The sequence below is a fragment of the Mustela nivalis genome, assembly GCF_964662115.1.
Source record: "Mustela nivalis genome assembly, chromosome: 4".
Classification (NCBI taxonomy): domain Eukaryota; kingdom Metazoa; phylum Chordata; class Mammalia; order Carnivora; family Mustelidae; genus Mustela; species Mustela nivalis.
In genome coordinates, this window is record NC_139023.1 from 132,605,742 (window position 1) to 132,619,010 (window position 13,269).

General features: G+C 39.4%; 1 pseudogene across 1 annotated transcript in view; it reads right to left on the reverse strand.

The window, feature by feature from the left end:
• The window catches only part of LOC309863137, a 43,403-nt pseudogene that overhangs the window by 6,453 nt on the left and 23,681 nt on the right, over positions 1–13,269 (reverse strand). Inside the window, exons 2-3 of the transcript in view lie at positions 3,439–3,637; positions 3,265–3,355 (exon numbers count right to left, since the gene is read on the reverse strand). The product of the transcript in view is annotated as an uncharacterized misc_RNA (transcript). The remainder of the gene's footprint in view (positions 1–3,264; positions 3,356–3,438; positions 3,638–13,269) is intronic.

A 13,269-nucleotide genomic window follows, 5' to 3' on the forward strand; every position in this document is an offset into this window, starting at 1 on the left:
AGCTTCAGGAGGCTGGTGAAGTTTTAAAGAGTATCTCCCCAAGTGACCTGATGGAAAGACATTGGAGTCTTGGGTAATCAGATGCTATTAAAAATCCCCCAGCCTGTGGGACACCTGGGTGGCTCAGTGGGTTAAGCCGCTGCCTTCGGCTCAGGTCATGATCTCAGGGTCCTGGGATCAAGTCCCACACCGGGCTCTCTGCTCAGCGGAGAGCCCGCTTCCCTCTCTCTCTGCCTGCCTTTCTGTCTACTTGTGACCTCTCTCTGTCAAATAAATAAATAAATAAATAAATAAATCTTATTAAAAAAAAAAAGAATATTTAAAAATCCCCCAGCTTATAATAGTACTAATTGCTCCTGCAGTTAGAAAATGAATATTTCTTTTTCATATATTATTCACTCACTCTAAATGAAGAAACTACTTATGAGACAAAAAGGCAGAATATTTTAGCTTGCTTTTTAAAACTTTAAATAAGACAGGAATAGTGAAGACTAAACTGTCTGTGTAATCTCTTACTTCAACACATTGCCCAATTTATTTTTATTAATAAAAAGCACATTTCAGGGGTGCCTGGCTGGCTCAGTTGGTAGAGCACAGGACTCTTAACCCCAGGATCATTAAGTTCAAGCCCCACATTAAACACTTTATACCTAAAGTATTTTAAATTTTTAATTGAAATATTGATATCCAAAAACCAAAATTATTAATATAAAATAAACATTCTTATTGCTAAGAAAAAATATTCATAATAAGGTACTTTTAGTGTGAATTATTAGTGTTGATGATTATGGCTATTTGCCCTGATGTTTAAAAATACACCACAAAAGACCCCAAATAGACAAAGTAATCCTGAAAAAGAAGATCAAAGCTGAAGGCATCACACTTCCTGATTTCAAGCTATGTTATAAGGCTACAGTTATCCAAACAATACAGAATGGCATAAAAACAGATACATAGATCAGTGGAATCAAGAGCCTAAAAATAAGCCTGTGCTTGCATGGTCAAGTAATATTTGAGAAGGGAACCAAGACTACTTAATGGAGGGAAAAGGTCTCTTCAATAAGTGGTACTGGGAAATTTGGATCTTCATGTGTAAAACAATGAAACTAGAACCTATCTTGTATCACTCACAAAAATTAAGTTGAAATGGATCAAAGACTTGACATGGTTTTGGTGCAGATATTTTGGATATTACCCCTAAAGCACAGCAGCAAAATGAAAAATAAGCAATTATTTTATGTATTCCAGCTTGGGTTATGCTATCACTCCTGTGATCCAGAGGAGGAAATAAAATAATTCAAGGAGAAGAATGCAGCTCTCCAGAAGAAGGGGAAAACTGTAACAAGACATGAAGGGACAAAACATTAGCCGACCATTATGAAAATACCACTGTTTTTAATTCAACTTGAATAGCTTTTCCTAAGAACCTCAGGATTCCTCCTGTGTTGTAAGACCAATCTAAGCCTGGTCCAACATCTCCGCATAGTTCTAATCTCCATTGTGGTTCTAAGAGTTGGGAATGGGCTACTGAAGGCAAGAAGAAGACTACAAACAAAGGAGGTTTTTATTTTTAAAAAAATACAATAACCAGAGGGGTACCTAGGTGGCTGAGTCAGTTGACCATCCAGCTCTTGATTTTGGCTTAGGTCATGAGGGATTGGGGATTTTCTCTCTCTCCCTCTGCCCCTCCTCCCACTCACACACACTCTCTTCCTCTCTCTCCCTCTCTGTCTCTCATAAATGAATAAATCTTTTTTAAAAAATACAATAACTGGAGATAACAGGTTATATGTACCACATAACAAGGAGAAAGGCAGAAGGCTGAGATGAATTTGGGTCCTTTCGACTTTAAAAGCAATGACTCATTGAGGCCTAATGGCTTGAGAGATTTAGAAGAAAAATGGAAAAGCAATCCAGGGTGGGCAACAGAGACATCATTTATTGAGCATATCCTGCTAACTGTTCGTTATATAAACTCCTTAGGTGAATAACCATCCTGGAAATAGCAGAAAAGAGTCCTGAGGTCATAGCCCATCTCATTTCTAAAATATTCAAGTTCTTATTAAGATGATAAATCACAATGTTTCTAAAGAATTGTGACTCTTTCACTGTCTAGCAGGTGAATTATCAGTGGATTAGGAGTTTCTGATAATGTTATAGAAGTAGTAATGTCTTATAGCTCTTTTTAATAATAGATCAAGAATTTTGAAACTCACCTTATAATCCATATTGCTTTAAAAAGCTATTATAATCTAAGTACATGAAAACTAAATTAACTTCTCTGGGGGATTAGTGTAGAGAATTTATTATTGAATTTAGTTTCAGAAATATAGCCATAATGGTAATTCAAAACAAACAAAAACCCATCAGGATCAGTAGCCTCTCAAAAAAAACAAGGGGGGTGGTGTTTGAGATACAACATTCCCAAAGGCCTCATCAATTTAAATTTTTTTAAATTTATTTTTCAATAGCCCAGAAACTCAGTTACTAGCTCTTGACATGCAGGAAGTTGACTATGTGAAAGATGAAGTTAAAACTTTTCCTATTTACCTTCTATGCTACATACAAAATAGAACATAAAATAAATAGAAATAAATATGTCTTTTAAGTTTAAATAGAGCACAATCTAATGAAGTGGATTCGACCTTAAAAATATGACTCTGTAAAATAGTTGGTTTTTCTTCTTTTAAAATATTTTGTTCATTTATTTGAGAGAGAGCATGAGTTGGGGGAGAAGGGCAAAGGGAGAGAGATAAACAGACCCCCATTGAGCAGGGCACCAGTGGGGCATAGTTTGGGGAGTATGGAGCTCAATTCCAGGACCCTGTGATTATGACCTGAGCCAAAGGCAGACGCTTAACCAACTCAGTCACCCAGGTGCCCCTTGAGCTCCGGGTGTTAAATTTGTTGGTCATAATCCAATCTAACCTTAAATTGCTAACCCATCCAGGGATTGCCCATCAGTGGCTCTGTCCCTCCTCGTGGATTATGTTTTTCATCAGCCAGTGAATTTATTGGAAATGAAGTCAATAGGTATGCCAGCTCACTCCATTTCCTTTTAAATAGATTCAACTTTTCATAGAGCAAGAAAATAGAAGCTGCTATGAGATTAAATCAAACTGAGGTTCAAGGCTCATGGCGAAGAGAAACTGAGATTTCATACTTACTGGGGAAAGCTGATAGAGGTGGGGAGGTTTTTTTCCCATCTCAGAGGGACAGCAGAGGGATTGTTTTACTGCAGGTGATACGTCGCCTGTTACTTACCCATCACACCTGCCAACCTTGAGAGGGTCTCTTTGTCATTACTTATAACCGTCAATTTACAAGATGGTCCAGTAGGGAATGAAAGAACCAACTGGAACAAATAGAGGTTTTACCACAGCTGCAGTCTGTCAGCGCAGGTAATGAATCCTAAATAGGAAGGAGCTACCCAAATACTTCTCTTCTCAGATGGCAGAGGCTGGAGACACGGCCCGGAGCCTCAGGAGTCAACTTCCTCAGAGCACTGTGGGCCAGGTGTTCAGGCTGATGGCTGGGAGAAAGAGCTTGATTTGATCCTGTAAAGCACTTCCTTTCTATATTAACTGGTTCGGGATATATAAAGTCTTTCCCGGTAACTTTACTTTGAGTCCAAACTCTGGGGAAGATCAGACCAATGAGAGTCAGGGCAGCAGTGTGGGAAGTACACGAGGATACCTCTGACAACCAGACTAAAACGGAACTAAGAGCAGCTGAAGTTGAGTAAAGACTTTTGTCTGCCTAGAATATTTCTCTTGTGTATTCAGGCGAGAGCTATTCTGGGCATGGCCTAAGACTCATCCATTCACCCCGGTCTTACTTTGATTTGACCTTTCAGTTAAATTGGCATTTCGTAGTTGTTCGGATATGGTGCCTTGGGGAGGGAGTTTGGGGCGGTGAGCAGGAAGGGTACCGATGCAAAAGAACACAATTATAACCATTTTGGTAGCCTGTTGACAGTGGAAGGTCATGCTACAATGTTTTGAATGCATTTCTGAGGACTACCTCAGCCCCCTAATGTGACTGCAAGTTAAAACTTGGCTTGGAGATGGCTTTACAGTGCAACATCATGATCTAGAGAACTTTTTTAAAGCACCCATGCCTGGATCTCATCCCTGGAGATTGTGATTTAATTGGACCAGGATGGGGCCCAATGATAAGTTTTTTTAAAGAGCTCCTCAGATATTAAATAAAGTGCCCACGTTTTCCAGCGTGCGGCTAGGACATAGCATCTTTGTTTTATGCTCTAGAAAAGTGGCACACAAAGTCAGCGTGTGCTCTGGTCTATCCATATCCTATCTATCTATAAGGGCATGTCTGCTCTTTGAAAAATATCCATCAAATCCTTAGTGGCACTTCCTCTGTCATGTGATGAGATGAATCAGCCTCAGAAATCCTTCTGTTTCTTTACCAACTGCCTCCTCAATCAGAAATCCTTCCCTGGGGCACCTGGGTGGCTCAGTGGGTTAAGCCTCCGCCTTCGGCTCAGGTCATGATCTCAGGGTCCTGGAATCAAGCCCCACATCTGGCTCTCTTCTCAGCAAGGAGCCTGCTTCCTCCTATTTCTCTCTCTGCCTGCCTCTCTGCCTATTGGTGATCTCTCTCTGTCAAAAAAATAAATAAAATCTAAAAAAAAAAAAAAGAAGAAAGAAAAATCCTTCCCTGAAGTTATACAGTTTGGGATCTTAGCGGGTTGGTGACTATATACCTAGCCTGACATGCATGTGGTATATGTATACTCATTTACAGCCTAAAACAAGAGTGGAGGCTGGCAAAAATTCAGACTTAAAGAAATCTTTTTGAAGGTGTGCCACAGTGATCATTAGAACACTGACGGCCTTTCAATAATATAAATCTTTTCTAATATGGCCTTAAATCCTCTTTTAAATCGGCATTAAAGAGATCCTTCTGTATCTAAAATAGGATATTCAACCCCAGTAAGGGAGGCTACAGTTTTTAAATTGACACAATTTCTTTGATAAAGTAAAAGCTGTCAAAATTATATGTAGAAGCCCTAAGGCAGGGGAAAAGAGACTTTCCATCCCCATGGTAAATAAAGTTCTTGACAGAGGAGAGTGGTCCAGCTGGCAATCTCCTGATAGTCATTCTTTGGCCTGACAGAAGAAGGATTATGGAAGAGGAAACGTAATTAGCTTTCATCACCATGTCATGACAGAATCCTCCCCTCTGTGGGACTAGCCTTATGGAAAAGATTATCATACCCACTGCCATTCCATAAATGGACTGTATTATGCAACCCATGATAAAAAATGTTTGACATTCCATGAAGCCTAAATTTAAAAAGCACAGCATATGAATTATGATTTAAGTGGGAAAGCAACCTCCTGGGAAGAGACCAGTCTTGTCCATGACAAGCCATCTAGGCTTTGCAATTCCTCCGTGTTCCAAGTTTCAGTGGGCTGAAAAATAGGAAACAATGACTGATTAACTTTGTGGCAAAGTCTACAACTCCGTGTGAGAATTAGAGTTCATCCTGGATAATACTCAGTATTTCCCCAAATAGTATTCGCCTTTCAGCGTAGTGGGGCAAGCATAAAATGTGGTACTAGTAGTTCTGTGTTCCAATCTCATATTTTCAAATAGGTAACTGGGAGCAATTCAAAGATCTCGGATCTGCTTTTGACCACCTGTAAACAATAAAATTCTATTCATTTGTTCATTCAAGAATACTCATTATTGGGGTGCCTGGGTGGCTCAGTGGGTTAAAGCCTCTGCCTTTGGCTCAGGTCATGATCCCATGGTCCTGGGATCGGGCCCCACGTTGGGCTCTCTACTCAGCAAGGACCCTGCTTCCTCCTCTCTCTCTGCCTGCTTCCCTGCCTACTTGTGATCCCTGTCTATCAAATAAATAAATAAAATCTTCAAAAAAAAAAAAGAATACTCATTATTGCCTATTACACACTTAAGCACCTGGCTAGGTGCTGAGGCTATGAACATTAATAATCCATGAAGCTTGTCCTCAAACACCATCTAGCCTGGACAATTAAGTCAATAAATAGGAACTATTCAGTTCCAAAAGTGCAACAGCAGAAAAGTCTAAGACAGAGAACGAAATGACTAACTTGGTTGGGGAGGGGTCGGTGGGGGTCAGGGAGTAGAATCTAACATAGACTTAGAGGAAGAAATTACAGAGCAAGGTCATGAACATATAGGTCTATATTAATTTATGATTCTGAGATTTTTAAATTGAAAATAAAGTAGATCAATAATAAATGGGTTTATATGGGTCAATTGCTATCTCCACATAAATCACAAGAGTTTTCCTATAAATCCTATAGATCTGTGAGTCCCATCACAGAATAACATCTACTGTTATAGTGTAATACCAGGCCCCATTCTGGAAAGCCCCATGGTACCACAGTCCCTCCATTCAGCGGCTCCTGCCTACCATATGCTTGGCTTTATATGACACACTGGGCAGAGGACAGGAGATAAGACATAGTTCTGCCTTTAATGAGTGTAATGAAGCAGCTGGGGAAAAATATTTGTAAGCATATCTCATATAAAAATAAAGAGATTACACAGTAATTCGCAGCTTAACAGGAGTTGGTGCAAGGTCCTCATGGGAACATGGAAAAGGGAGGAACTTAATTTGGACTGGGGATAGGGGTTTGGAAGAATAATACCACAGTTTGTATTGATTGAGTTCCTTCATCACGAAGGTGTTTTCCATGATTGCCTCATTTAATTCCTTACTATAAGGCTATAGGGTAAACATGATTATTCCTTATACAGACGAAAAAACTGGGGCTCAGAGAAATGAGAAATCTAGCCCCACATCACACTTACTTTTTAATAAGGTGAGCTTGTGGGCACCTGGGTGGCTCAATTGGTTAAGTGTCTGCCTTCGGCTCAGGTCATGATCCCAGGGTCCAGGGATCGAGCCCCACATCGGGCTCCCTGCTTATTGGGGAGCCTGCTTCTCCCTCTCCCACTCCCCCTGCTTGTGTTCCCTCTCTCACTGTCTCTCTCTGTCAAATAAATAAATAAAACCTTTTTTTAAAATAAGGTGAGCTTGCTATGAGGGTCTGCTTGAGACCCAAATCCACCCAAGCAGCCATATTTTGACACTGATTCCCAAAGAGAGCCTGACCACAGAAGTGGCTGCATTAATTTCCTGGGGCTGCTGTAACAAATGACCCAAAATGAACAGAATAAAACAACAGAAGCGCATTTTCTCACTGCCCCGGAGTCTCCAAGTCCAAAATCAATGCACTGGCAAGCCCATGCTCCAGGGGATAATCCTTCCTTCTCTTTCTGGATTTGGTGACTCCAGCAGCTTCCGCGCTCCTGAAAGCACAATGCAGATCTCTGCCTTCTTCTCCGCATGGCCTTCTGTGTGTCTCTGTTATCTTCATCCCTTTTGTCTCTTATAAGGACACTGGGCCATTGCATTTATGACCCATCTTAATTCAGGATGATCTCATCTTGAGATCTTTACCTTCATTTCATCTCTAGAGACCCTTTTTCCAAATAAGGTCACATTCATAAATACCAGGGGTTAAGCCTTAGATATATCTTTTGGAAGATGGCAATTCAACCCACTGGAGTGCTGCTTTAGTAGAGTTTTTAGAACAAGCTGGAGTTTTTCAGAGTAGGAGCGAGTATCCCAAGCAGAAATCACAATGTGTGCAAAGACCAGACAAGTAAGAAAATGTCATACTAGGAAACCACATATATTTTGTTATGCCGGGAACCCCAAAATAAAAATAAACAATAAAAAGCACGTTCTGAGAAAGAAAGAGAGAGAAGATAATGGAAAGCCTTGCCCACAAGCCAAGTTATTAGGGCTTCAGTCTAACCTAGGAGCCATCCAAGACTTTTTACGTTAGGAAAGAACATAATTAATTATGCAACTAATACAAGTCACTCTAATGCCAACATGAGACAGCATTTGGGGATAGGAATTTGTGGTCAGGAAGATCCATTAGGCAGCATTTGGCATAACCAGGTGAAAGAGAATAGATCAAAGACTATTTAAATGGATAAGGGGTTGAAATCGAGTGATAATAAGGGACAGATGTGACCAGACTCAATAATCCTTTGGATTCGGGGAATGAAGAAGAAGGGGAGCTAAAGAGGCCTGCCAGGTTTCAGCATGGGCCACTGCGTTAAGAGTGCTCCTCACCAAGAAAGGGAAACCGAGAAGAGGAACAATTTCCCAAGGGAGGATAATAAATTTTGTTGTGGACATGTTGACCCGAGGGCTCAAAGCATACACAGGTGGACATAGAGAGCTGCAGGTTAGTTTTGTGTGGTGAGATTCTGTTACTTCCTCTAGGGTCTGGCTTTTCCAGGGACCAGGTCTTATTCATATGCACATCCCTAACTGCTATCGTGGTACTCGGCTAACAGTAGGTGACCTAATGTCTGTGGAATTAATTTGAATATAATTCCTATTTACTTGATATCAAAGAAATTATAGCTTATGAGTATGATATAGCTTATGGACTTATGAGCTTTCATACATTGATTTTTTTTTTTTAATGTGATATAGTAGACAGGTTTCTTTCCATGTAGGTCTTTGATTATTTACTCTGTTCTGAGAGAAAAATTGAGTTTTCAGACTATTAAGTTTAAACAAAGAACTGGACCTGGACAGCTGTTTCTGTGACTGGCGTTCTGCTTCTCCACAGCACACAGGGACAGGGCCCTGGGGGGCACAGGAGGTAGGGTTTGGAGCCATCTCTAACAGATAGAGCTAGCTATCTTGGGCTGAGAATAGAACTTGGCAACTTATTGCTTCTGTATACCAAACCCTGGTCTAAAAGTCCCATCAATAATGATAACATTGACTTTTTGATCTCCATCTTCTTGACTCTTTTTCTTTTAAAATCAAGATATTTATTTATTTATTTGAGAGAGAGTGCACACAAGCAGTGGGGAGAGGGGCAGAGGGAGAGGGGAAAACAGACCTCTCCGCTGAGTGGGGAACCCTCAACATAGGGCTCAATGCCAGGACGCCAGGATCATGACCTGAACCAAAGGCAGATGCTTAAGCAACTGAGCCACCAGGTGCCCCTCCATTTATTTGACTACTGAATCAGTTTTTGAATTCTACAATTCCAGCAGGTACCTTCATGGACTTCTTTATAACAGAAGCAAAATTGACTTGTTCCTTATGCAAGTCCTTCAAGTGCTTCACTTGAAACAAAATAGTTTTTATTTGGCCTAATTGAAACTATCCTTTGAATAACCAAGTTACTATATATTCACCATAAAAACATATTGAAATTTTGGGCAAAACAATGTATTTATTTAAAAAATCATCTATAATCTATCAGAAAAGTTACTACTTTTCAATGACTACCCTTCTAATATTTTGTTTCTTTATACACGAAGATAAGGTCATACCCTAAGTCTATTTTATAAAAAGCTATGACATAGGGGGCACCTGGGTCACCCATTCAGTTAGGTAACCTCAGGGTCATGAGATAGAGCCCCATGAAAGGCTCTGTGCTCAGCAGGGAGTCTGCTTCCCCTGTCCCTCTGCTCTTCCCCCCTTCTCTCAAATAAGTAAATAAATCTTTTTAAAAAATTATGAGATGGAGTTTCACATCATAATATATACTTCTACATCATTTTGTGTGACTTCAATTTTACTTCTCTATATGTGACTTAATTTTACTTCTCTGGATCAATCAACAACAGCTTACTACTTGTGATGAACACTGGGTGTTATGGAAATGTTGAATCACTGTATTGTACATCTGAAACTAATATTATACTGTATGTTAACTAAGTAGAATTTAAATTAAAACTTAAAAAAATTTAAATTAGCAACAGCTGAATTAATTTCTTGCTTTAAGGCATTTAGAGTACTTCTAATGTTATACTCATAAATACTCATAAACACTGTTTTGAAGAACAAGCTTGGTCATTGAGCATATTTGTAAAATTTTCTAATAAATTCTTAAAATTAGAATTTTTAAGGTTTTGAGATAACTTGCTGGCAAAATTTTCCACCAGCTCATGTGGATGAACATGTTCACTGTCATTATCTAAAAGATTTGACAATATAATAGGGGTGCCGGCCCTTATAATTAAGTGCCCTTCCATATCTGCACTCTTCCTACTTCCATCTTGTTCTATGACCCAAGCACCTGGTCACTAAGGATCCTATCAACCAATCACCTTGCCTCTGGCTTCTGGTGGGGTTTGGCCAGTGGAAGACAACAACAAGGTATTGGGATGCTATTGGAAAGAAAATGTGTTTATTCCCCCAACTCCCTCTGTGCCTGCATGGTGACAGTAGCTGATATTTCTTTTGTTAGGTGTCCCCTTCCTGCAGCCACAGCTTTCCCACAGTTCCAGTAAAAACTGCTTTCATTGGTCCATCACGCCAAAGATGGTAATGGTTTCCCACAATTACTATTAACAGAATGCTTCAGCATTCCTTATTAGTTACTTTAAGCTACCTACAACTTTATTTTTTTAATATTTGAAGATTTATTTATCTATCTATCTATTTATTTGAGAGAGAAAGGGAGCAGGCACATGCATATGATGAGCACAGAAGAGGGGGGAACGGGGCTCGAGGAGGAAGGAGAGGAGAGGGACATGCAAGAAGACTCCACACTGAGCGAGCTCCTTGGGGTTTGGTCCCACAATCCTGAGATCATGACCTGAGCTGGTCACTGGTCACTTAACAGACTAAGCCACCCAGGTGCCCCAATCTACCCACAACTTTAAAACAGTCCCTTCCTTAAACTTGCCAGAATTACTCCATACTGTCATTTGCTTCTTGCCAGCACTCTGACCAAAATATGGATAGACACAAATTTGTAAACATAGAACTGACCCGAGGTGGTCTATATGAAATAACAAAGTAAACACTTTTCACCTGCCCTTCATACTGTGATACGCTTGGCTCCCAAACAGCTTTCTCCACTAACAGATTGGTTTGGGTCACATATATAAATTGAGTTATTTTTAAAGTATTTGAAGAAATGTTGGTTTTCTCATAAGGAAATAAAAATTGAGATAGTTTCCAGGACACTGAAACATTGTTAGTTATGTATTTCTACCATTTTATTAAATTTTATTAAAATTATTAAATTGATATAAATAGCTGCTCATAAATTCTCAAAAAAATATTTAGTCATCCAACAGTTACATGAAAGATGTTCAACATCACTGATCACCAGGGACATGAAAATCAAAACCACAGTGAGATATCACCTCACACCTGTTGGAATGGCTATCATCCAAAAGGCAAGAAATAACAAGTGTTGGAGAATAAGGATGTGGAGAAAAGGGAACACATGCATACTGTTGGTGAGAGTTTAAATCGGTGCAGCCAAGGTAAAAAATATTAGGGAAGTTCCTCAAAAAATTAAAAATAGGGCTACCATATAATCAAGCATTTCTATTTCTTGGTATTTATCCAAAGAAAACAAAACATGAATTTGGAAAAAAAAATATGTAGTCTACGGTTATTGCAGCTTTATTTACAACAGCCAAGTTATGGAAACAACCTGAGTGATCATCCATAGATAAGCAGGTAGAGAAAATCCACAGTGAAATACTCTTCAGCCACAAAAAAGAATGAAATCTTGCCATTTGTGGAACATGGAGGGACCTGAGGGCATTATGCTAAGTGAAGTAAGTGAGACACAGAAAGACAAATACCATAAAACCCAAAAAACAAAAAAATCAAGCCATAATTACAGAGAACAAGTTGGTGGTTGCCAGAGGCAGGGGGCAGGGAATGAGCAAAAGGGGCAAAGGAGATCAAAATGTATACACTTCCAATTATAAAATAAATAAGTCAAGGGGATGTAATATACAGCATGATGGTGACTATCGTTACTACTCTTTTACATCTCTAAAAGATGTGAGGAGAGCAGATCTTTAAAGTCTTGATCACAAGAAAAAAAATTGGGACTACGTTGTGACAGATGTTAATTAGACTGGAATTAGGTGGTGATTATTTTGCCGTATACACAGTATCAAATCATTCTATACCTGAAACTAACATAACGGTTGTATGTCAATTATACTTCAACTTAAAAGTTTATTTAGGGGTGCCTGGGTGACTTAGTCAAGTGTCTGCCTTCTGAGCCCCGCATCATTGCCTCATCCGGATCTCTGCTTAGCAGGGAGCCTGCTTCTCCCTCTCCCTCTGCCTGTGCCCCTCCTTCCTGCTCGTGCATGCTCTCTCATTCTCTCTCTCAAATAAATAAATAAATAAAATCTTTTTTAAAAGTTTAGTTAAGGGGTGGGGAAAAAGTTTAGTTAAAAATTATGAAATTGTGCACTGGAATAGCAGCCAAAATTCACCTACAATTATCAGTTGGACCATTCTGTCTTTCACTGCCTGAAAAGTTTAACATATTCAGAAATGTTCCAGACTTGGCAGTCTCTTTAATTTCGTGGTCCTGTCACATACTCGTCTGCTAAGATTTCCCTAAGATACGACACATTGCCAGTGTCGGTAATCTGTTGCCTTTTTCAAGCACAGGCTCCCGAATAATCTCAACTGCCACTTCATCCCAGAGCTGCCCTTCGCTGCTATCCATCACGCAGCAATGTCATAGGCGTAATCCCAAAGCTCCTGCGCACCACAGTGCTGCGTGGTTGAGGGCTCACTGACCTCGACTGAAAAGTACCTGCTGGGATGACAGTTGGATTCACCAAGTTTGGTCACCAGATAGTGTCTCTGCAGGGAGTCTTAACGTTTCTAGAGCAACTTTGGGCATTTTACGCTAAAATTAGTGCATGCTTATTTTAAAGGCCATTGATTTTGCTGTTATATTCCAATAAAGAGTAAAGTAGTAACAGAAACTGGAAGTTAGATGTATCCTGCTTATAAAAAGCCCATTATGACAACATGTCAAAGCTGCACTGGACTGGCAAATATGCAAGATCTAACACCAGCAGGAATAGATATAGACACCTTTTTCTTGATGGTAAGTACAATTTACATAAATAGACTCACTATGGTGTTGCAGTTCAAAGAGTTTGTTTGGGTTAAAAAATGGTCTAGTCTATGCCTAAAAATGGAGATGTGGTTTTTTTTTTTTTTTCCTTTTATGTTCTATCTTGAAATTAGTTAATTGTTCTAGATTGCCCTAAAAATTCCTGGATGACAAAAGGAAAATAAGGTACCATTACAAAGACCTTAAGGAATTTAATGATTGGGTATAATTACACACATGTATTAGATATTTAAGAGTTTACATGGAAAGCTTAAATTATAGTTTTCAAGCTGCTCAAATAATATTTTGA